This window comes from Rhyacophila brunnea, unplaced genomic scaffold, assembly GCF_057557595.1.
Source record: "Rhyacophila brunnea isolate RB1 unplaced genomic scaffold, BYU_Rbru_1.0 scaffold_12, whole genome shotgun sequence".
NCBI classification, from domain to species: domain Eukaryota; kingdom Metazoa; phylum Arthropoda; class Insecta; order Trichoptera; family Rhyacophilidae; genus Rhyacophila; species Rhyacophila brunnea.
In genome coordinates, this window is record NW_028232774.1 from 38,353,898 (window position 1) to 38,379,149 (window position 25,252).

The 25,252-nt window shown below is 33.4% G+C and overlaps 1 protein-coding gene across 2 annotated transcripts in view; it reads right to left on the bottom strand.

Moving 5' to 3' along the window:
- The window catches only part of Graf (GTPase regulator associated with FAK), a 243,849-nt gene that overhangs the window by 105,239 nt on the left and 113,358 nt on the right, over nt 1-25,252 (bottom strand). The gene's annotated exons all lie outside the window — the stretch shown is intronic.

Genomic DNA, 25,252 nt, shown 5'->3' on the forward strand with positions numbered 1-25,252 from the left:
CAAGTCCCATCGGGTGTCATATTTTTTTCTAAAAAAAAAGGTGTTTTTTTGTAGTGGTTGAACGTATGAGATGTTTTCAAATTATGAATGTTCAATATATTATACAATGTTACATTCTCAGATCTTATTCGTGAATAAAAGAAATAGTTCAATAGGTATTTAGTTTAAGTTAAAGATTTATCGACAGAAAATATGAAGAGAAACGATGCGATTAAAAATAATATTTTCTTTGAATAAATATAGTGTAAAATATTCAGGTTAAAAATGACACCAATCGATTTGTATTTACAATGTTTGTTGAATTTGTTTAGCAAATAGTAATAAATATTGTCTATCGACAAGTGTTCTAATGAATGCATGCGTGAACCATTACAATATTTATTCGTGCACTCATCTAACCAACAAACTAATGAATTAATTCATGAATTAGTCACGACTTCTTTGACTTTGAAATAAAATTAATTTAATTAAATTGAGGGTCACTGATTTAGATAGGTAAACCCGTTGTTCAATTTTGAGTAGTTACTTTGATATTTTATCAAGTAAAATTAACTCGAAGAAGAGACAGTCTTCTTATCCAGACCCTTGTGGATCAGGTAGACTTATGATTCTCCAATTGAAAACGTAGATCCAGATATTAAATCAGCTTGGAAAACCGTTTATCCACCAAATCGATCCAGGTTAATGATGTTAATGAATGGTTAAGTAGGTAGCTTTTCTTCTTTACGGTTTAGATATAGGTACTTAGAGCTAATCAAAAAATTTTAGAAAAACTTTCATCTATCAGACATAGCGGTGTCTGCCAGTGGTGAAGAGTAACTTTTGGAAAGAGGTAGGCTGTGGAGATCTGAGAAAAAGAACACACTTGTCATGTATACTTACGAGAAATAAGAAGATAATACGAAATTACTACTAATGAAGGTACACACTAAAAAGACAACGACACACTTATTCGATGAAATTTCAAAAACTCACTGACGACATAAAATTGAGCGATGAGTTTAAATTACGTATTTTTAAAACATTTATATAGGTACCTACACCAAAAATCATCTGATAAATTTTATTCTTATTTTTAAAAACAATCTATATTTATTAATACTCACTTATGCGATTAAATGTTATAGATTTTTTTTAATTATTAATTATTTTGGACAAGGTGCAGGTCATCACAACAATATTATGCGCGAAGGTTTTAGGCTCTACGATAGGAGCCCATCATATTTCATGCAATTCGATAGACTGACTGAGGCTACGTGACGTAAACTCCATTCGAAAAAATATCACAATTCCTTGACAAATAATCCGACATTTATTTTCGTCAAGACAGATGGCGCGCTGTGGTATATATATTTTTTTAAACTTTCACGGGTAGTTTTGTAATCTGTATAATACATTTCTACATATACGACATAATATGTCGATGGCAAATAAAATTATTTTTATAGAATATAAAATAACCAAGTGATTATATAAATATGTCAATATGCAATTAGAAAATATTATTCTCAAGAAGGTAGGTTTTAAATAAACGCCTAGTATAGAGTCTTCGCCACTGGTGTCTGCTAAACCTTTATAACTTGCGCACACTAAAAGAGGGACGTGCGCCGCATAGGTCAAAATGGACATTCCTTAAACGTTGTAGATAATCTATTTATATAAATTTGAAGCCTTATTATCCTATATATTTATTTTAAAAATTTGATGACTGCATAAAGTATTTTTATTACATAAAATAGTATTCTTTTAAACCTCTCGCTCTAATGTTTTAGAATATAGTCATATTTCGGTACATCCATGTGCAGTGGTGTTAATATTTTTTAGGTTTATTAACTTTTAAACGCATTTATAAAACCATTACTAAAATTTGTGTTGACATTATTATAGTGAAATATTTACGATAAAAAATATAATCTCTGTGATCACAAATTTGACAAGAATTAGGCATTTTATTATTCAAAAAATGGGCAAGATTACCACATTTAAAGATAATTCTAAAGATACTGATTATAAGCTATATCTTTGCCCATTCAAATGTAATAAACATTCTACGAATAATGATTGTTTTATAATAATTATTGACGTAAGAATAAGGTAGTATTTTTTTGAATAACGCCATTTTTATTGACATTTCTGTCAGTGGTTATTGGCTACAACATACGGCCGTAGCCATAAATTGACGAACTATAACTGAATTAGGGAATGAGATCATGTTAACGCGCGTGTTTGAACATGTACTGAACCGTTTCCTTTAGATTAGTTTGTAGGACTGTACCGGTATTGCAATCCCTAGAAATAATTGTCAGGTTAGCTATTTGCTCAGTATATTATATATATATTGTTTTTAAAATGTGAGAATTCTATCGCTGATGATGTGACGAGGAATTCAATTAATTATCACGAATTTCAAAAACTCGTCCATTAAAATAAGCGACAATTCGTACGCATCCATCCATCTGTCCGGTGTCTGTTAATTCATTTAATTGACCGAGGCCGTTAACCCGGAAACGGCCCGCGATGCAACAAAGATCGCCGCTTCCACCTTCTAACAATGTTACTCTCGTTTTCATTGTCTCAAAAAAAACAAACAAACAGACAGCAGTTCTGCTGACAAGAGTTGAAAATTCTAATAGAAGCAGCAGGTAGCCGACAGCGAAACTAATCAACGAAACGATAAGAAATGCTCACGGATTTCACTTTCATCGCGTGTGACAAAATGATAATTGCGATTTGATTTTTGGGTGCGAATTCAATGATTGCTGAATTACATATCTAACGCGAATTTTGTAGATGTAATTGTAATACCAGACCATGGAACACCCACACCCTCAACTCCCTCAAACCCTCTAACTTATCGCTAGAGTTGGGTTTCGGGAATTTCCCGACGGGAATTATCGAGAAATTTTCGAGATTTTCCATCCCAAATCTCGAGAATTACAATTTTTAACATTTCGGGAAATCCTAGATCTCGAGAATCTTTACTCGGGATTCGGGATTTCTTTATTATCAAATATTAAAAAAAAAAAAAGATTTTCTATATGAAAAAAGAGGACAGAAAACACAAAACGTCCAAAGACTGATCGGGGCATTTAGCACAATTAAGCCAACGTCGACTCAAAATGAGCGCAATTTTTGCCACATCAGGGAATTTTGTGTCTCAAAAACGTACGCAATTATCAGACGCAGCGATTGACTGTCTGTGTTTTGTGAAATTCTATTTATATAAGTAATGCTTTGAATTATTTTTGTTTCGTACTTCTATTTTGTTTGTCTTCTCACATTAATAAAAAAAATATTTTTTTGGAATTTGTCTGTTTTTACACTGATTTTTACAGGTTTTTTTTAAATTTCCCGATATTTCGAGAATTCTCGAGAATCCTTTTCTAGAAATCCCGAATCTCGAGATTGAGGTTTTCTCGGGAAATACCCAACTCTACTTATCGCTAAGGTTAAGGGCAATATAATGTTTTAAAGTAGTGTTCCCAAATGCGAGGAATGTTCTGCGAGGGAAAATTAGGCCTATTCCGTGTATTTTCGGCGTTTTTTTTATTTCTATATCCACTTGCTTTATTGTAACCTGTAAAATTCAAAAAAATCTTTTTTTAGCGAATTCAAATACCCTTAACGTGAATATAATTAAAATTTAAAAAAATAATGATTATTGTTCAATTATAGCAAATAACTTAAAGTAGTCATGGCGATTTGAGGCAAGCATTGTGTCATTTGGACTTTTAACTAAAACATTGACAAAAATATGCCACCCAAATTACTCTGTTGAAGGATCATAATATAATTAATATGAGACGGTTCTTTTAATTAAACACTAATTTCAACAATTTCCACATAACTGACATTCGGCACTTGCTCATTTTAACAAAACGCGTGGCACGTTTTGTTTCTAACGCCATTTTTGTGCTTGACATATTTTGTTTTGTGAGTTAATTCAATTTTTAATGTATTACCGATTATACATAGAAAATTTCTACATATTGTTCGGCAAACTGCAATAATTCGAAACTCATAAGTCACAAATTTTACAGGAGGCACAAAAACCTGGATATAATACAATGTATAACGAGCTGTAAATAGTTTATTCTGTACATTTTTGTAGCATACGAAACAGACCAAATAAAAATCTAACATGGAAAATGTTATAATTACATATACATTCTATCTCGCTTGGAAAGCATTAGGTATAACACGTGATTGCAATTATTATTTTTTTATTTAAAAGAAAACTATCCATCAAAACTTTTTGATATTTTACACAGATGTGTACATATATTAAAACTCCCCGTTCGAATAGACAAAAATGTCAATTTATCCAAATCGGTAGGTAGGTAAGTACGTTAAGACCAGGGCTTCAAACCGCTATTTTTTTCGTTTCGGTTTTCGTTCCGGTTCAAGTACAAATATATATCTTTTATCGGTTATGTTCCGGTTTTCGTTTCGGCAGTGAGTGACCTTAGGCGTAAAACCCACTTAACGCAGCAAGTGTGGCTCTCGCGCAAAATTTCACAAGTGGCGCGTAAATCAACGAAAATACAACGTAATCAAATACGCCAGCGCCCACTGGATTTGACGACGCATTATACGCGCCCGCCGCATGAATCATCGTTTTTTCGCGAATCACCGCTTCTCGGCGATACGAATGAAAGAAAATACAATGGAGTCCATTCATTGAACACAGCGAGCAAAATCACGCTCTGGACGGCGTCGTCGATCGACGGGCGAGAAGTCATTATTTAATAACAGAGATATCATTGTTTAATTTTATTGCATGTCCTATATTTCGCTGGTTGAATAATGTCGTCGTAAATATTAATTACAAGCCCCGAAATAATATAATATTTTTATTGCTTTGTTATGAGAGACGCTGTAATAATAATTATTTTGTGCTGCTTGGGCCGCTTATTACATAGGTGAAGGGTAATGCGAGGCAAGAGACGTGTGATTATGGTTATGAATAAACGCTTCATTCGCCGACTTCGCCCGCTCGACGCGTTCTATGGGCACTATCGCTAAGAGTCAGAGAGTCCAATTAGTGCAGGATCCCATAGACTTTTCGTATTCATAATATGCGGAACGCATTCTGACAATTGGAATAGGTTCTAGGGGTCACAAAGATATATAATGTCGATGTTGCCAGGCGATATTAGTGGTAATTTTTTTTTATTGAGGTTTTAATTTTTTTTCTTATAACCCACCAAAAATTGTTCTGAGTTCTTCAATAAAACCAAGACCGAATGACAAGATTGATTGAGAATGCAATAATTGTACCATGCCATCGGCATGGTCGTAGAACGGTTCGTCCCATTTGAAAAAATAAAAATAGCGAGTAGTGCAATGTGTTTAAAATTATCGATTCTTAGGATCCTCCTTGGCTTAAATTATTTTATTTAGTAGCATCTAGAACCTATTCTAATTGTCAGAATGCGTTCCGCATATTATGTACTTATACGAAAAGTCTATGGGATCCTGGAGTAAATGGCCACTGAACGATAACTGAAGTGGGGGTGAGATCATGTTAACGAGCGTGTTTGTACAAAAAGCGATTTTTTTCGGTACGGTTCCGGTTTTTGTTCAGACAAAAATAACGGTTTTCCGGTTTTCGGTTCAGTTCCGGTTCAAAACTTAGGTTAAGAGATACATATTATTTTTTTTTAATTTTTCGCACATTTTATTTCGTGTATTCACTTGTATGACTAATTTGATCTGTTTCGAGGCCCCCTTTTAAATATAATAACGAATCGATTGCGTCAAAGAAAATCGCCACTGACTCCATGAAACGACGTCCTGCGAACTGACAGTGGGATGAATAATTTCATAAAGCAGCATCGCAGCGCAGCGCACAGAGATAGATATCAATAATTTAATTGCCGTCAATTTGCCGGACCGTCAGTGAGAAAGCGAGTTGCGCTGACGGCGTGTTGCGGCTACGGTGGACGATGATCCAGTTTAAATTAGACTGCTCGGTTAGCATGTTGAGTGTGACGTTGTAATACGGCTGTTATCTCCGCATTACCTATGGTTGCGTTGCGTTTTGTTATGCGATCCTACACAATGTTTGACGCGACACCGTAACGCGCTGCATCCGCCGTTTAAGCCGAAACCGTCGACGACGCAATGGTTTCAGAACATTCAAATATTATCAACAAACAACGACGGCTTGTACTTATAAACACTGACTGAACTAGATTATTTAAATGGAATCAAAAATCAATATGTCAATAGGTTTTAATTCGAGGGTTAGTTGCTACTAGTGTTGCCAGACGTCCCTATTTGAGCAGGATTATCCTGAGTTCAACAGACAAATCGCGAGTCCCGAGTTGCCTCTGAAAATCCCGACTTAAATGTTGTATAATATGTATAAAAATGTAGGTATATAGTTAAAGAGGCTCGCTTAATTGACAGCCAGGCGTACTTCCTTTTATGAATAAAATTTGAAACTGTCAGCGAGATTACAGTTGTAATCACTTTAGAAAAATTTTATCGAGCAAAGATGGCAAATATATTTTGAAACAAGCCAAAAAAGTTCGGAAAAATACTTTTAATAAAACAGCTATGCTTGTATAAATTTTTGCACTTAAATCAAAATGTAATTCCTGTAATTGTAACTAATCAATATATTTTAACAACTGTGATTCCTGCGAATTATTATGTAGCTATTTTTATATATACTCTTCTGTATAGGTACATAATGTACTTGTTTACATATATTATAATTTGATTAAAATTATGTGTTTTTCTTATTTTATTTTTTTTTGATCGTTCAAAATAATGAATGTCCCGATCACTGATTTTGGAAATCAGGCAATCCTGGTTGCTATATAACAGCGTCTAATATCCCTATAAAATGCACACATTCATAACACATAAGAAACATAATTAAGTATATTTTTTAAATGGAAAAATATTTGCACCACATTGGGCCCACAACCGTCACGTTCGGGGTGACACTTACACACTATACGGTATACACACATAGATAAAACCTTAACAATATGCAAACTTAACAATTTTATTATGCAAATAGCAAGTTGCTTTGTAATTAAGCTATATGGCAGTGGCGAAGGGTGGAGGTAATATAAGTATAAGAAATAGTACACACTAAACTTTGTCATTCATACGTATTTGTTAGTTTTTAAAATTCAATTAAGCCTTGCCTAATCATAGTAGATAATAGTCAAAAAATATTTGTTTATCTATAAAATATCTAAAATTATGCTATTAAACCATACATCATTTATATATTTTATTGATAGAAGAATAGTTTTTACTGATTGTATTTTCGTGTAGGCATGGCTTAATGAATTAAAAAAAAACTTTCTAACACCATCTGCAATACGTACGTTCTTAATTCAACGAAAGTAAATAAGTGTGCACTATTTTTGATGAATCGCCCATAGCATACCTAAACTATTATGGTTTGCTTTAGGCAGGGTTTAATTGAATTTTAAAAACGATCACTGCCATCTGCAGCTTGTATTGTTGGTTCAATGAAAACATATAAATAATAATAATGAAAAAATATATAAAACATATAAGAAAACAACGTTAAGTGTGCAATATATAAGTAAATGTCGAATCTTAAGAGCCCATCTTCACCCCTTGCCACTGCTAGGTGTCAGGTCTTTTTCTAATATGTATATTCCTGGTGTCTTACGAAAAAATATACAACCTCAGTCCCAAGGCCCATTATATTAAGGCCACGGCACGAAACTGTGTATTTCAATCGTAGTGCTAGTTATTGTTCAAGTATAGAATACAAATATGACAAGAATACAAATATGACAAACTGTGTAGAAAATGTTAATTGCCTAATATTGAAACAACTGGTAAGGTAATAGGTACGTTAATTAATAAGAACGAATTATGGAGTCTAAAATATTCATTTACTACGAACAGGTTACCACACTGCATACGAAGTTCCGCAAAAACTAGCACTACAATCGGAATTTGCCATATAATGCCGCCGCCTGACTATAAAAGACTTCGCGCTAAAATCCGTAAAGAATGCGGTTACGTGTAAGTTGTACGTATGCAGTTCTTCGTGGGACACTTATTCGTGCGCCGCAGTACGTGAAACATGAGTTCGTATAACATTTTATCAAATGACTAGTTCTTCGTTGAACATTACACCGTGGAATACATTTCACCGTAGAATACGTATTCTACAACATGTGGCGCTAGTTTGCTGTTCCAATTAGATTCAATACGAATTTCATGAGATGTCTTTATTGGTTTTAAATAATTTAATGTTGAAACTACATAAATAATATACCTATACGATGTGATTGTATTCATAATCTACTTAACTACCTATTTTCTAATGTGTGTTCCTTGTATTACGATGGTTTTGTTTTAAGTGTTTTATTTAGACATTAGTATTGTCAGTTACCGAAATAGATATATTTTTTAAATATGATTAATAAATATTATTATATTTATAATTCCCTGTGTAATATATTAGTATTATCTAGTATTAGTATATTAGTAAGTAATATTGCACTTTAATGGTATAAATTATCAACAGCTATTTATTGGTGGTAATTGGTAAAATATTATATTAGGAGATTATCTTTATTATTAGAATATTATGGTTTCAAATGTTTTATTCAGAATTCTATAATCTTACCAAAACATTTGAATAAAAAAATTACGTAAAAAATGTTCTCTTATTGTATTAATATGTATATTTTTTATATTTGTATATAAAAACAGATCAAATGTTTCTTATACGCATAAATTTTGCGTGTGCACAATGTCGATTTGAAACCTTTTTTAAGTAGGCATTATTGAAAATACAAAGATGGCAATACCTACCTACTTTAATTTTTTTTTTTAAATGTGTATAGGTACATTAGGTATGTAGATAAATGCTGTTGTTTGATTCATTTAGGATATTATTGATTTTTATAGATAAGTACGTACCTACTTTAATTTTAAATATTTGTGCCCGAGTTGGGGGAGCGGTCGTTTATGAAGAGTGGATTCGATCCCTTGGATGTACCAAAATACACGTTGTTTTTTAAAATGAGTCTAATGTGGCTTATTGCGTTTTATTTTAATTAACTACCAAATATGTTGAAATTTTATTATAGTATTATAAAAAATGTGTGTTTTTATTATTTTTCTTGATTATTATTTAAAATAATATTATGGACAATGTTGGTTTGAAACTGTTTGTAAATGGATATTATTGAAAATAGAAACTTAAAAATAAATATACCTACTTATATAGATGACTGCATTTATTGAATTCATTTTGGATATGATTGATCTTTGCAACTTTATAGATAGGCACTACTACATAGGTAATTTAACTTTAGCATATCCTGATAATACAGGTATGGTATCCGACTTGGCAGAGCGGTTCCATATAAAAAGTGGGTTCAATCCCGTGACTGGATAAAAAATACATGTTGTTTTTTTAATATGTGTTAATCCAACGTGAGACCAACACTTATTGTAACAATTATTACAATAAGATGTTTGTAATTGTTGCAATAAATGCTATATTTTAACAGCAGCAAGATAGGTGCTGTTAAAATATAGCATACAAACCTACCCTAAGTTTGATAATCATCAGCCTGAATCTATCCAATTCTGGATGAAAGCCTCTTTAAGCTACTTCCACTTCTCTCGGTCCTGTGCGTTGCTTTGCCACGTACTTCCGCATAACTTGATCATTTCATCGATCCAGCGGCCTCTAGGTCTACCTGGCGGACGTTTTGTACTTCTTGGATACCACTGGACATGGCTCCCTCAAAGGGAGGGCTGATAGGGCTCTAGCCTGGGGGCCCGAGCTCAGGAAGGGCCCGGCGTGGCGAATCGACCAGATAAGTGATTTAAACACATCACAAATTCTCTCGAATAGTAAAAAAAGACAAATAGATGAATTCAAATATACAAAAACACTAAATATACACATTAATTTTACCGCGTACACCATTTGAAAAAGAGCATCACACTGTCTTTACCTTTAGCGATAGGTAGGGGGCCCGTCAAATATCTGTAGGTACATATATTTATAAACCCTAACTCCGGATATTAGGTATGTTACAGTGGCCAAATATTTTTTGTGCACACAATAATAGAAGCACGTGAAAGTTAAAGGACATACCTACACAATAAACTGACCCTAATTTCTATACAAAATCATTACCATCTGGATACGTCTTTTGTCATTTTTATGAAATGCAGTCTCAGAAGATTCCACCAAAATACAACGGATTTGTAATTGATTTAAGTATTTCAAAACACTACATGCATTATATTTAGGACATGTTGGTAGGCACTGCATACTTTACATAAAAATAAAGATCGATATTATCCTAAATGAATTAAATAACAGCATTTATCTATATACCTAGGTAAAAACATTAACTTTTTAAAATTAAAGTAGGTATTGTATTTTCAATAATACCTACTTACAATAAGTTTTAATTCAATTAGTCCACTGTCCGCACGCAAAATTATGTGTAGGAGAAACATTTGATTTTTTTTTCATATACTTACTTAATATATTTTTTGGTACTGTTCGGTTATACGAAATACAGCGGAAAACAGATTTTGAAAATACCCGATATACTGGATTATTTCTTAATTTGGGTTAGTTTAGGTTAGGTTCGGTTAGGTTTGGTCAGGTTAGGTTAGATTAGGTTAACCTAATAAATAATCCAGTTTATCGGCTATTTTCAAAATGTGTTTTCCTCTGTATTCCGTATAACCGAACAGTACCCATTTTAAATATCTATAGGTCAAACCACAGAACTGATTAATAAGATAGAAATGCGAAAGCCAGTCACCATCGATCAAGAATTTGAAGCCAGCATCGCAAAAAATACTAAGCTCGTTTAGTGTCTTCAAATATTGCCAATATTGAATGCGCGTTTCGTTTATGTTAAAAACTTTAATGCATATTATGGTATTGTTGTTTTAATTTAATAAAACGCATTTTTTGCAGTACTTATTCCACTTTTAATTAGGACCGGTTTCGTCCGCCTCAGAGGGACATTTTCAACTGAATACATTTTTTTAAAACAATATTTATCAAACAAATTTCAAAGCGACAGAAATAATATAACAACAACAATGCAGTTCCACCATGAATTGACAGTAAAGTTAACAAAATAAAACACATCATGATACTTACATAATGTAAATAACATATTCTTTATCACGTGGTTATTGACTATACTACTACTACTTTACTTGTATTAAAAACAACATAAAAAACTTTAGTGCATATTATTATTTAAATTATCAACTAATGACTTTGAAAGGCATTAAAGAAAATCGTTTGTACTGGAAAAAATGACATATCGACATAACCACTTCTTTTACGAATGTAAAGAAATATAATATTTTTTATTTAAAATTTTGAAGTAAATAATGCTATTTCGGTAACATATAATATTCATGTAAAATTATAACACTTAAATCATCGGAGTATATGGGAAAGACGGAAGAAAATAAGTAGGTAACTAAATTAGAAATACTTTCATATTGTAATTATATTTATGTAGTTTCAACATTAAATTATTTAAAACCAATAAACACATCTCATAAAATTCGTATTGAATCTAATTGGAACAGCAAACCAGCGCCACATGTTGTAGAATACGTATTCTACGGTGAAATGTATTCCACGGTGAAATGTTCAACGAAGAACTCGTCATTTGATTAAATGTTGCACGAACTCATGTTTCACGTACTGCGGCACACGAATAAGTGTTCTACGTTGAACTGTTTACGTACAAATTTCCGGATACGAAAGAATGCTATATTTTTAAATGTTTGATGTGAAATGATACGTCAATAATTCTCTAATTAAAAAAATAGTAAAGAGACTAAAAAGCCAAATATTTTTTATTTTGATATAAAGTAATACAAATTTTGATATGACTACAATAAACCTAACCGATTTCGTAACTGTGTTTTTGCTCTCATGTAAAATAGAATTCCAATCAAATAGAACCATTTGCCATCCCAGTAGATGCCGATAGATCATCTTATGGCTATTTGATTAACATACATTATTAGATTGCAACAGAAAGAAAAAAAAGAGATCGCCAACTCATAACTAATAATCATGTAGGAAGTAGTAAATCAGTGTACGACACAATTTCATAATATTCCAAAATGGTTTGCAACGATTGCAAAACAACATTTTAAATGTCACAAAACGGTTATCTACTATATTTTACAATGACGACATACAGTATTATTATTCATATAAAAAATCTTGAAAGGATGCACAAATAATACGTTTGGAAATTGCAGCTTAAGAAATCGGATTGTACAATATCACAGTTGCAAAAAAATATATAATTAAACAAAGAAAAGGTGCACGAATGATAAAACCAGCTGACTGTCAAATTGCCAATCAATGTTGTGCTACCAATCACAACAATAAGTATCAATTAAGACAAGTATTAAATCAATTTATTAAGTCGTGACAAATAAATCAACAGATGTTTCATTAGAGAATATGAGTACAGTAGAATCTCGATATAACGGACTAATGCGGGCGAGGTTGTGTCTGTTAAAGCCGAAAGTCCGTTATATAAAAATACAAACAAAATTCTGTCTATTTGCCTTCGGATGACATATTCAGACACACTCGTTGTTGCTTTCGGTAATCCTGCTTTGAAAAAAGAATCAAGTTTTGTTTGCACTTTTGAAGTCTGTCTTTTTTCTCTCATCAACTCTCTAAAATTACGACAATGCATGTAATATAGTTGAATTTCTTTATTATATTATATATTTTAATTTATTTATGACGAATAGTCAATAAATTGAATTAGATTATCATGCGCAGAACATTGTTTACAAGCGGTGACCCTTGGATTTAAAAATGTAGGTACATATTATGTATAACATTAACAGGATGTTTTTAACAGTTTTCACATTTAAACAGATATTTTGTCCGTTATATCGAGGTCCGTTATATCCGAATATACCTAAAATCGGAAGAATATTTTGATTTTCGAAGGAAACTTGAATTAAACACAAAAAATCGTAGAGAATGGAATCATTACTTTTCATAACAAACATCTTATGAATAAAACAACACAATTCTTCCAAAAATATACATATTTATGTGAATAAAGCTGTGGCAAACAGTATTTCAATATCAATTTCAATTTCAATTTATTTATTTTTACATATTGTGGACATTACAAATTATAAGTTTAAGACGTTCACAACATGACAGAGACAAGAAGAAACAGATAATATGTTATTAAACAAATATGTACATACAAAAATATTAATTATATAGGTACATGGAAATACACCGGATGAGTTAAGCAGACCCTATTTTAAAAATTTATAAAATAACGTCCACCTATACTCATCCTCACGTAGGTGGAATATATCAACACCCGAAGCAATTTCATTGAACATAGTTATCGCCCTCCCAATTGGCATTACCAGTGGCAGGTTGGTTCTGCACCTTGGGAGAATAAACAACTGATGTTCTCTATTTCTAAGATAGTTATCAGGGACACACAGGTCAACACTGCCCAGAATGGCAGAGTTCTCATTTATACTTCGTATAAGTCGAAAAAAATACATAGCTAAATAAAGATTTCTTCTAAATTGCAAACTGCAGTATGTAAGCATGCCTAAGAGAAAGTCAGTTGGATAAAGCCACGGATAGTATCCGTACAACCTCAAATAAAGGAGTCTCAAGAATTTCTTCTGAACCCTCTCCACCATAAGGCCATACTTCAACTGATGCGGTGCCCAAACAATAGACCCACTCTCAAGTCTGCTTCGAACTAAAGAATTAAATAAAAGTTTTAATACCGTAACATCCGAAAAGACCCGGGAAGTACGCATGACGAAGCCCAACATTTTAAGCGCCTTGTTACAAATGGTAACTATATGGCTAATAAATGTCAGTTTACTCTCAAACGTAATGCCAAGATCCCTTACAGATGATATTCGTGACAGAACTCTGCCATGCATCGAGTATTGGAAAAACAACACTTTTGAGGCTCTGGTAAACGACAAAAGATTGCATTTATCAATATTGAATTCTAGTTTGTTACGCCTGCCCCAATCTAATATATTATCTATATCAAGTTGGAGCTGACGACAATCGTCCAAGGTGACAACTTCCAAAAAGAGTTTCAAGTCATCAGCGAATATCAATATCAATGAAATAAATGCTAGAATTGTGTGTTTTTGTATACCTATCATACTATCGTAATAATATTTAACTTTGATATATTTAGTTATTTTTGTTCACTTCGAAACTATATCGTATTATTGCAATATTCTGGGACTACATACTCTTGCGGAACAATTCGCAAGACTCTTTCAATTGTCGTCAGTGGCGCGTGAGTGGCGCTTGGTGAAGCAAAGACGCCAGATCTCAGCCAATCCGAGTCGAATTTTCTAAACTAAAGCGTTTTTTTATAAATGTATATTATACTTAATAGTAAAAATACTAAAACACTTCATATAGATAGGTAATGATAAAATTCGCTTTTGCGATGTGTATCTACTAATTAAGAATTGCTTATATGAATACATAATATAAACTCGAGGGTGATCCAACCCTGATGCAGTATGCTGTGTGTACTTAAATTTGATAGATTGCTTCTTAGAGGAATAAGAATCACAAAACCATGTTCATGGCGTATGTTCTCAATTTCTCATATTGCAATGTAGTTGATCTCAGTAGAGTTTAGTAGTCTTTTGAGGTCAGACCCCTTTGGAGAAGGACCCTGATTATAATTACTATTCACTATTAAAATAGTAATAACTATAATCAAAGAAGATATTTACGAAATGTAATATAATTTGTGGATAATTACAATATTTTGTGAGTTCTGAAATAATGATAAATATTATGTGTGAATTTTCAACAGTTTTTAGTGCAATCAGCTGTTGCAAAAAATGGCCTCGTTTAAAAAGTGACGCATTCGCAATAGGTAGGTAGTTATTTGGTTTCCAAAATAAGGTAAAACATTAGAGACACTGCAATTATTACAAAGAACAACAATAAATAATTTTATATGGCAACACCGTTGTGCAACTAGAATCATGACATGACAAGGTGGTGTGTGCAATCAAACGCGCCAAATCGGTTGAATCGAAAGTCAAGGTGAGATGATGTGCAAAATGTAGGTAGGTATCTATTGTGTGTCAATCATTTAACTTTAACAGTTATACATTTACGTGGGGATCCGAGTGTTGTGATCAATGTGGTGTTTCGGGTTGTACAGGTGTTTGACATATTATTATCACCGGTGGGGCTGATACCTTGGAAACATTCCTTAGTTTTCTAACAGTGCTTCCTATCCTCAGAGCGTACAAGTTATTAGGCATTGGGTGCTCACCGTGCACCCTTCTTTGTCTGCTACAGCATGCTGCATAGCTTGTTGATCCTTTTGACTACCAAGTAAACTAGGGCAAGCAAGGCAGTGCAAAGAGTATTACGTCGCATCCCCAGCTTGTTTCTGCTAATTTCTAAATAATATTAACTAAGCATCTGAGATTTGCTGGTACGTCAGGGTGCGGTTTCGCATTACACCTAGATACAATACAGTTGCCGACCGTACGTATGATAATTTTGGTCCGCTCACTATGTACGATATTAAAAAGGTATACGCCCTAAATACCAGTGGCGAAGGCTCCATAGTAGGCGTTTATTTAAAGCCTACCTTCTAAGAAAAATAGATCTTCAAATAACTAATTTAATTTAAAAAATAAATAAACACACAGAAAAATCAATCCAATTCAGAGTCATCTATCGTCAAAAGTTTTATTTTATTTAATAAGGTTTATAACCATATACCCATACTAGCGCCGCCTGGATTCCAACTATATTATGAATTAATGTGACCCCTTTTCCAGATCTGTTTTGTATGACTTCAGTCTCATGGCGCCAACCACTGTCTGGCTTTTTATTCCGAAATCATAAGCTGTTTAGTATGCGCTTAGATCTCTAGGGAACATTTATTCAAAATAATTATTAATAAGATAATTTAAGAAATAATTTCTATCGGATTCAATCACATATAAATATTGATTGTTAAAAATATAAAATAATGTATCTCACGATTTTTATTTATCAGTTATTTATACCAAAGTCTGTGTTTTAAATATATAAGTATTTTAAAATGTCTAGTTTTACGGGTTAAATTATAAATTGTTATGGAACATATTATACACAACAACGGATATTTTCAAAGATGATAGGTAATATATTTTGAGCGAAGGTATGTTACGTTTATAAATGTTTATGAAAATACACAATTAAAACTAATTGCTTATTCATAAACTAAGTATATCAAACAAATTTAGCTTTTGAAATTTCATCGATTTAGTGTACCTATTCATCAGTAGTAATATTGGGTTATCTTCTTATTTCCCGTAAATATATCTGACAAGCGTGGTAACTCCACAACCTACCACTTTCCAAAAGTCACCCTTCGCCACTGCTAAATACTATTATTTTGAATATCGGAAAAAGTTGCCTTTTCTTAAAGATTTAAGTTCTACATTAAAAATTACGCTTAAATTGCTATAATTTCAGTATTTCCCTGCTGTAATATTGTGCGACGTATGTACCTACTTTAATTTTGTAATAGTGGAAAATTTGACAAGTCGAGAAAAAGAGATTGTTCGAAAGAGATAAAAAAAAAGTGCTCGGCTTTGATTTAAAACATAATTTTTCATATTCGCCGGAAGAGTTAAATATAAAGAAGTCATTTTCAATTCAATTCAATTTATTTATTTTTTAACATATTGTGGACATTACAAATTATAAGTTTAAGACGTTCACAACATGACATCTATAAACAAATACATATAAAACAGTATTACATATTAACACTACCGACCGAAGGTACTTGATGGAATTTGAATTTAAATTCTAATGGAATAGACATTTACATTAGTATCTAGACCAGGGGAGGGCAAACTGCGGCCCGCGGGCCGCATGTGGCCCGCCGGGTATTTTTTTGCGGCCCGCCATCATTAATTGTACTTCTGATTACGAATAACTTTTTTTATAATTTTTTAAAAAATATTGACAATAAATTAAAATTTGAAGAATTTGTTGTTTCGTAAATGTATTATCTCAGTACGTCTTCCTTGCATCTCGTCTCACACTAAGTAACCACTATTTTCTACGTTGAACATCGACTCCAATAGATATTGATAGTGTACCGACAGAGCTACAACTTGAGATTATTGATCTGCAGTGTGACACTGATTTAAGAGAATTGCATCGTCGCGAAGAAATCTCCAAATTTTACAATGCCCTTAGTTCAGACAACTTCGACCAACTTAAAGATTATACAATAAAAATGTTCGTTATTTTTGGATCAATTTATATATGTGAACAACCATTATCGGTCATGAACCTCAATAAAAATTCTTTACGATCAAATATCTCCGATGCCCATTTACAAGCAGTTTTGAGAATATCAACTACAAAATTAACAATTGAATTTTAAAAAATGTAAAACAGTTTCATTCTTCTCATTAATTTTTTTGAAATGTTCATTTTTCGTGATAATAAATAGTGTATACCTATCTAAAAATGGTATTTTACTTGCGGCCCGCCGCTTATTTTGAATTCTTGAATTTGGCCCTCCATCCAAAAAGTTTGCCCCCCCCTGATCTAGACTCATTAAAAGGCAAATAAATTCAGTGTTTATTTGCCTTTTGGTGAGTGTACACAGTGCCTGAAGATTCCGAAAAGAGAAACCCGGGTCGCCAAAAACTCAAATGGAATAGTACAAAACTTAAATCCATTAGAATAAAAAGAAGTCTTTGGAATTTCTCAAATTCCTCGTTATATATTTTGTGAGAAACTAAAAACCTGTAGGTACATTTTCTACCTAAGACAACGTGTACTGTAATTTTTACCGTAATACCTAGTATAATTTACACTGGTACTAGGTATATTTTTCTCATGCAGATCGGACCTTGACCGATGCATTGGTTTTGGCCTTATATAGGTAGACAATTAATATCACGTAATCATTAGTATTTTACAAGGATATCGTCAGTTTTCTCCATTTGTTCGGATATTGAATTGAGTCATATTACTGTGCAATCATTGAACCCATAATTAATGGCAACCCACTACATCACATATTATATTATTGAAATTTCACATAACATTACTTACATCCTTGAAGGATGCATTTTGTGTCTCACCCACATACTTGATGTATTAATCAAACGTGTCTGCATACAATGATGATGCACCGCAAACAGTACATACAGTTTTACCAATGACGTCCAGAGTACAATGGATGAGTAGTTACCATACAAGTGTCAATTTAAAACTGTACCACAACAGAAGATATTACGAATATCATCTTATATTTCCTTGTGGGTATAATGCGTTAAGATCGTTATCATGAATTCACTAATATCACCCGTATTGCAAGGGCTGTAAAACTTAATTTATATGTACGGAATAGTGACTGGAGTACTATGCAGAATCCAATATTTCGATCTTAAGGATAAGTTGCCGAAAAGCATGACTTAACTATAGACTATACTGACTATATATAGAGTTAATGAATCCTTAACCATAGACTACTTTTGTTATGAACAAGCATTTAGCATGTGCATGCAGAATATTATTTTACTTTTTGTACGCCAGTCCGCATAAATACAAGATGCCACTGACGCTACTGTTACCATGTTAAAAAAAGTATCTTGCGGTACCTGTGAAATCACTTATAATGTCTGATAACGGAAACACAAGAGTATTATAATTAAATATTAATTATGTATTTATAGTTATTGCATTTATAAAGTGCAGTTGTCATAGTTTTGTCATCATTTAACAATTACAAAATAATTTACCTAAACTATAGTAAAGAGAATTTTGAAATATGGTATTATTTTCAATAGAAAAAACGAACGAAGCTTTTAAGACAAGGTGAACCATAGACAACATGATCTTAACTAAGGATATGTTTCTGCATAGTGTTTTCTGCTAAAGAAATTTTAGTTATGATAAATGTTTCTGGATTCCGCTCTGGGTGTCTGAAAAACACTGTTTATGGCATTCGAAAATAATCAGGAACGAACTGGGAATATTACTTTTCATTTATTATAACTTTAAATACTATGTTAGTAATATAATTACATATAAGGTAATGTCACTTTTGAAGATATAATCGCAATTTTATCGAAGGCTTCAATTATCAAAAATAACAAGATAAAAGAATAAAATAAATTAAAAATTCTATTTACTACTGCACTGGCATATCCTACAATAAATATATCCGAGAAAGGCAAGAACCAACACCGACGATTACTTTCCTAATTAGAAAATTATTTGCAGCTGTTTCCATTTTATTGCAGTCGGATCGAGGCACATCAAATGGCGCCGGATCGTGCCGTGTCGCTCGTAGGCTTGCACCGTTTTGAAATGTGACAGAAGTGAAATTAATTGCCTTTTGCACTCCACGAATAATCAAAAAGGCAACCAAGGTTTCAATAAAGCTTTACTTTTAGCCTTTACGTCTAGTCTTTACACCTTACAACGTCGATTAATCAAATATAGGATTTACATTAATCGAAACAGACAAATAAAAATCAATATTCTTTGCTTCAACCATCAATAGTAGATATAATTAATACGAATTAGTTCTAATCACTATTTTTTACTGACCGACTTTTATATATCATGGCTCAAACCGGATGTAACTACATTCGGGAAAAAAATATTGTCAGTGTTGTCATTGTTGCGGGGAAAAAATACCCTAATAAGTACAATAAACTTTTAATTAATAAAATTTAAATAATGAGGCAGTAAAATAATATAATAAAACAAGGTTTTTTGTATAGTAACACAATCATTGGGAAAACCGTAAACAGGTGGATTATATTAAGTGATTTAGATTCAATATCTAAACATGGCCGGTTAATTTTATAAATTTGAATTTCACGCCATTCTCACAGCCCGACTGAAAAATGCAGACGGACACTGAAAGGCGGCCAAGCAAAATGACACGCAAACCTTCCTCGTCCGATTGCTATCCCGTTTAACTTGTGTACATCAGAACATTTTTATTTAAAAAATGTAACCAAGTCTAAAGCCCTAATTGTATATTATATTGTAATATAATATTGTGTATTTTTGCTTTGTGTAATATAATCATAATCTGAATATTTAAAAAAAAAATACAAATAAACAACGCGTTATCAATTGCCACTCGTTCCTTGTAATGAATTTGCAACCCCTAGACCAGGGATTCGCAAAGTGTGTCCCGCGTGACTTTTTGATGTATGTTTATTATTCAGCTGTTCGGTGGCAGAGTAGAGGTGTCACATTAAAACGTTTTTTCGATATGAGGAAAGAAGTAGCAGAATTTCTATATCAAAAGCAGAATGAGTTACGTGATATTAATTGGTTATGTGACCTGTCATTCTTGGTCACATGACATTCTCACTGGAATTGTCAATGAGTTGAATATAAAACTGTAAGGAAATAATGGGTTTATTTCCCATAACTTTAATTATGTGAAGGCTTCAGAGCGAAATATTCGACTTATTCAACAAAAATTCGATGTTGGCAATTTTTGTCATTTGGAGCATGTCAGACATAAATATATAATACGCCAGGATCATTCAATGTGTGTTAGATGAATTTTCTAAGCGCATCATGCATTTTAAGAAACATAAAATGAATTTTACCATTAGTCAAGATCCCTTTTCATGTAACCCGGACGCTATTCCCGTATATATTATGAAGTTTGAATAATTAATAGATTTTCACGATACGTGGAAGCAAAACATCTTATCGTGATAAGAATTTAATTGAATTCTACAAAGGACTTTCACTTGAGGTTACGTATTCACACCACAAAAATTGAGCCTAGATTACAGGATTTAGTTTCAAACAATTGCATAAATGATATGGTGAAAAAATTTAAATATTTTAGTTTTTAAAAAACAGAAAATATATTTTGATTTCAAAATTGTCCTTTTGACGAAAAAGTTTGTGACACCCTGCCGTAGACACAGAGACGTCCGTTCGAGAGTGACCTTGTCCTAAAATATCAATACTTATCAAGAGCTAGGTTTTTTTTACCATCTCCGATCCTAATGAGATCGTAATATGGGCCTTCACAGAGTGGAGGTTTGTAATAACAGATTGATTTTTTTTACGAGAAATTCAACAGACCCACGGTTGGTCCATACTCTAACCACAAATTGAAAATAAATATGTGTATTTGTGAGACACATGTGTCAAACCTGGAACTCACGACATTATAAGCGGACGGGTAAGCCACTCGACCATCGTGGGATAGATATCTATACGATTGTAGATACCTATTGCATTGCAAATACCTACGTAAGTATATAAAAAATGTTCATTGTCACCGATGTATAAACATAGATTAGTCATGCTAGCTTTACTAACAAAAAAAACAGGAAATTAGGAAAATGCCGTTGCTTTGTGCAACTGGCGAAACGGTAATAATACCAAACAATATTTATTATCATTTTCATTTACCATCAAAATTTATAAAGTGGATGGGCTATTCCAAACGATGTCAATGAGACATTCACGTCATTCACATAATAACACTTTGTCATCTCACATCTGTCTATATTGGTTTCGAAAATAGCCTCGGTCACGAAGTGTGAGACAAACATTTTATTTCTTGGAGAGTCCAAATCATGTAGAATAAAATTGTATTACAACTATTAAACTCTATAAAAAATGTGTAACTAATATACCAGGGAACTCAGAAATAATGGGAACTGAAATACCTAACAGGTGTGGAGTAACAGGTAACCGATCTCGAGTGTGGAATATGGGATAAACTTAGACACGTGTCAGAAATACGCCTTTCCTTCGTTGCAACTGCTCTCGGTTTATGCACTGACACTCATTCAATATTGGGGTATTTGAAGGTTGCAACACACACACACACACTATTGCAACATCTATAATATGTGGTTTATTTTCTAAGGACATTCAAAACCGTGCGTCAAAATGTAGTGTATGGGGTATCATCACCATCGGCCTGAATCTATCCACTGCTAGATGAAGGCCTCTCCAAGCTGATTCCACTTCTCTCGGTCCTGTGCATTGCGTTGCCACGTCCTTCCGCAGAACTTTATCATTCCATCGATCTCTAGGTCTACCTTGCGGACGTTTTGTACCTCTTGGATGCCACTAGCTAGATGACTAAATTTGTCCAATGATTGTTCCTTTTTCGAGCTGTGTCCTGCCCATTGGATGGGGATGGGGTATATCCTATCAGAATTCTATTTATTAATCTGTCTTGTGTAAAATACAAATGAATTATATTTTTTTAACAGTCATGAGGCCCAATTACAGTAATGTGGTGAAACAGTAGTGCAGTGGAAGAAGATATAATAAGAACGATATAAACACCCAGGCTTTGAGAGAACCACAGAAATAATATTTTGTCACCTAATCGGGAATCGAAACCGGAACCACGGTGGACCACACAATTTATACTATTCGCATTCTCTTTTTATAAATAAATAAGTTTCTCAGAAAAGGTGAATTTGATGATCGGACACTGGTGTGGTTGAGGCCTGAAGTAGCCTGGCCTGGGGGCCAGCTTTAGGATGTGGGAGACATGCTTAGGAACGCCTAATAGAGAAATAGAGACCATCAGTTGTTTATTCTCCCAATGTGCAGAACCAACCTGCCACTGGTAATGCCAATTGGGAGGGCGATAACTATGTTCAACGAAATTGCTTCGGGTGTTGATATATTCCACCTACGTGAGAATGAGTTTAGGTGGACGCTGTTTTATAAATTCTTAAAATAGGGTCTGCTTAACTCATCCCGTGTACTTCCTTGTACCTATCTAATTTATCCACTGATCTATCTCTTTTTTTATGTAAATACTGTTATATTTATATATCTTTGTTTCTAAATGTCATGTTATGAACGTCTTAAACTTATAATTTGTAATGTCCATACATATTGATGTTTAAAAAAAAATTGAAATTGAATTGAATCTCTCTAATTTAGACAAAGATACGTCTATCTTTATGTGAATAAATGAATTTTTATAAAATTTTATAAAAAAAACATTTAAAATATGTCACATCATACACTTCATAATGATGACATGCGTAATAGCTCATGTCATGTGTCGATTACTATTTTGCCATAATTCGCGTACATTATTAAAACGTCCGCAATTCAAGTCGACGCCTCTCTGACGCCCACTTTTCCGTATGTACCTACTATCGATTCTGCAATAGATAATGGTAATACTTATACATAATATACCCACATTTTTTGACATCTATTCCAAATTTAAAATACGTACATACATGAAAATTTAGGAACAGTCAGTTCAGAAATATTGAAGCCTGTCTAGCCCAATATGCATTTGCCCGCGAACATATTATACAATGGTATGTTTTGAGTTCCCACATCTCTACCCGCCATGCATATGCAGCCGCGGTTTGTACACGGCCGCCTTCCATGACGCTATAAATGTGTCAGAATAAAAAGATTTTAGTGCCACACTTCCTTGTAGTAACTGATCTGATGAAGCAACCATGTACCTTAGTGCTTAAAAGAGTTTTAGAAAATAAAAATAATCTTGACTTGTTCTGCCGTCATTTATCTTTAATGACATGAAGTGTCCTCTGTACCCGTGTACTGAAACTCTGCCTAAACATAGAAGGAGTTAGGAGATAGTCAGGAGTTGAACGTGATGAATTTAAGGAGGGATCGGAATTATTCCGTCATTCGTATGACGCAGAAAATTTTTCAAATGCCTCAAAGTTGGCCTTGGTTATCAAGTTGGCGTGGCCAATCGGACCCGTGTGTGGACGGACCCTGGCAAACAGCTCCGCTCGGTCGGATCCCATCAACGGGCAGTCCCAGAGGACGTAATACAATGAATGGTATATGAAATATTACCACTGCGCAATTGCAGGCGCACAATCGGCACAATCATATTTGTTTGAAACTCAACACAAGTTTTAATCTGTAAATATAGTCCGCATCGATCAAATATACGCGCTTTAATCAAAACAACGTCACACGAGACTCGTTTCTGATGAAACTATTCGCGGCGGAATAGAAAAAAAATGTATTTTTCTGTAGTGTTTCTTCTTCTTTGTTCACCCTGTCATGACCCAGCATTAGGGTATAGGCCAGGCACGAGTTCGCGCCACTTCCTTCGATCCATCGCAAACTCTTGCACCTTCCGCCATCCCAGATCTGCAGCGCGTAGATCGCTTTTGTAGCACCGCTGCAGGGTAAGGGAGCGCCGGCACGACGACACGTTTGTAGTGTTTAAATTATGTTTATTTAATAGATTATTTTTTTATTCAACGAATAATTCACGAGATTTGAAAATGTTACATTCTTTATTGAACACACATGATTTTAAAATACCTCAGAAACATATCTACTCGAAAAAATCTTTGAAAAAAATACAGTTTCAAACCACAAAAGCCGATTGACAATATTAACCTAATTTTATAATAGCTTCGTTTGTAGGTACCTACAACTAGTTAATTTCTTCGGTAGGACACATGTTGCGCATTCTTGAACCACTATGGCCGAAATCCAATAGATGTGGGTTCGTGCCCTGCCCTGCGTTGTATTTTTTTCATTTTAATATCTAGTAGAGTATGTATTGAATCGTTTTCATCCTAGAGCAGGAGTGCAAAGTTATGATGCGACAACTCTAGGCACCTATGTTTCGGAAAGTGGTCTCAAATTATCTATGTTGATTTGTTTACGGACATATGAATGTTGGTCTGGATTGGGCTTGAGAATATATTAGGTATTATTTTTTTACTATCGAAGAGTTTTGAGCACCTAATTGATTAAAAATCACGCCTTTATTTACAAACATGTAAGTGATACGATACACGAATTAGCAGTATAATACAAGATAACCATACCGATGCCGTGTAGATTAGTTTAAGGAGTGCGGCGGTTTGGAGAACTAAAATGCTCGCTATCAGTGTTGACAACTTTACTGCCATTAAAGCGTCAATGACATTCAGCTACTTTACGAGCCGCTTGTTGGCGAATTTACAATCTGCCTGTAAAGTCGCCCAGTGTCATCATCGAACAAGCTAACAAGCAGATTGTAAACAATCTACCGATAAAAGTTGAAAGCCCAGTCAACTTTGCGTGTGGGTGTGTGGGCCTACTGCGTCTGCACAGTGGAGCGTAGTAGCGACCTCCCGGTAAAAAAACGAACTACGTTCTGTCAAAATAGTCTCTAGCTTG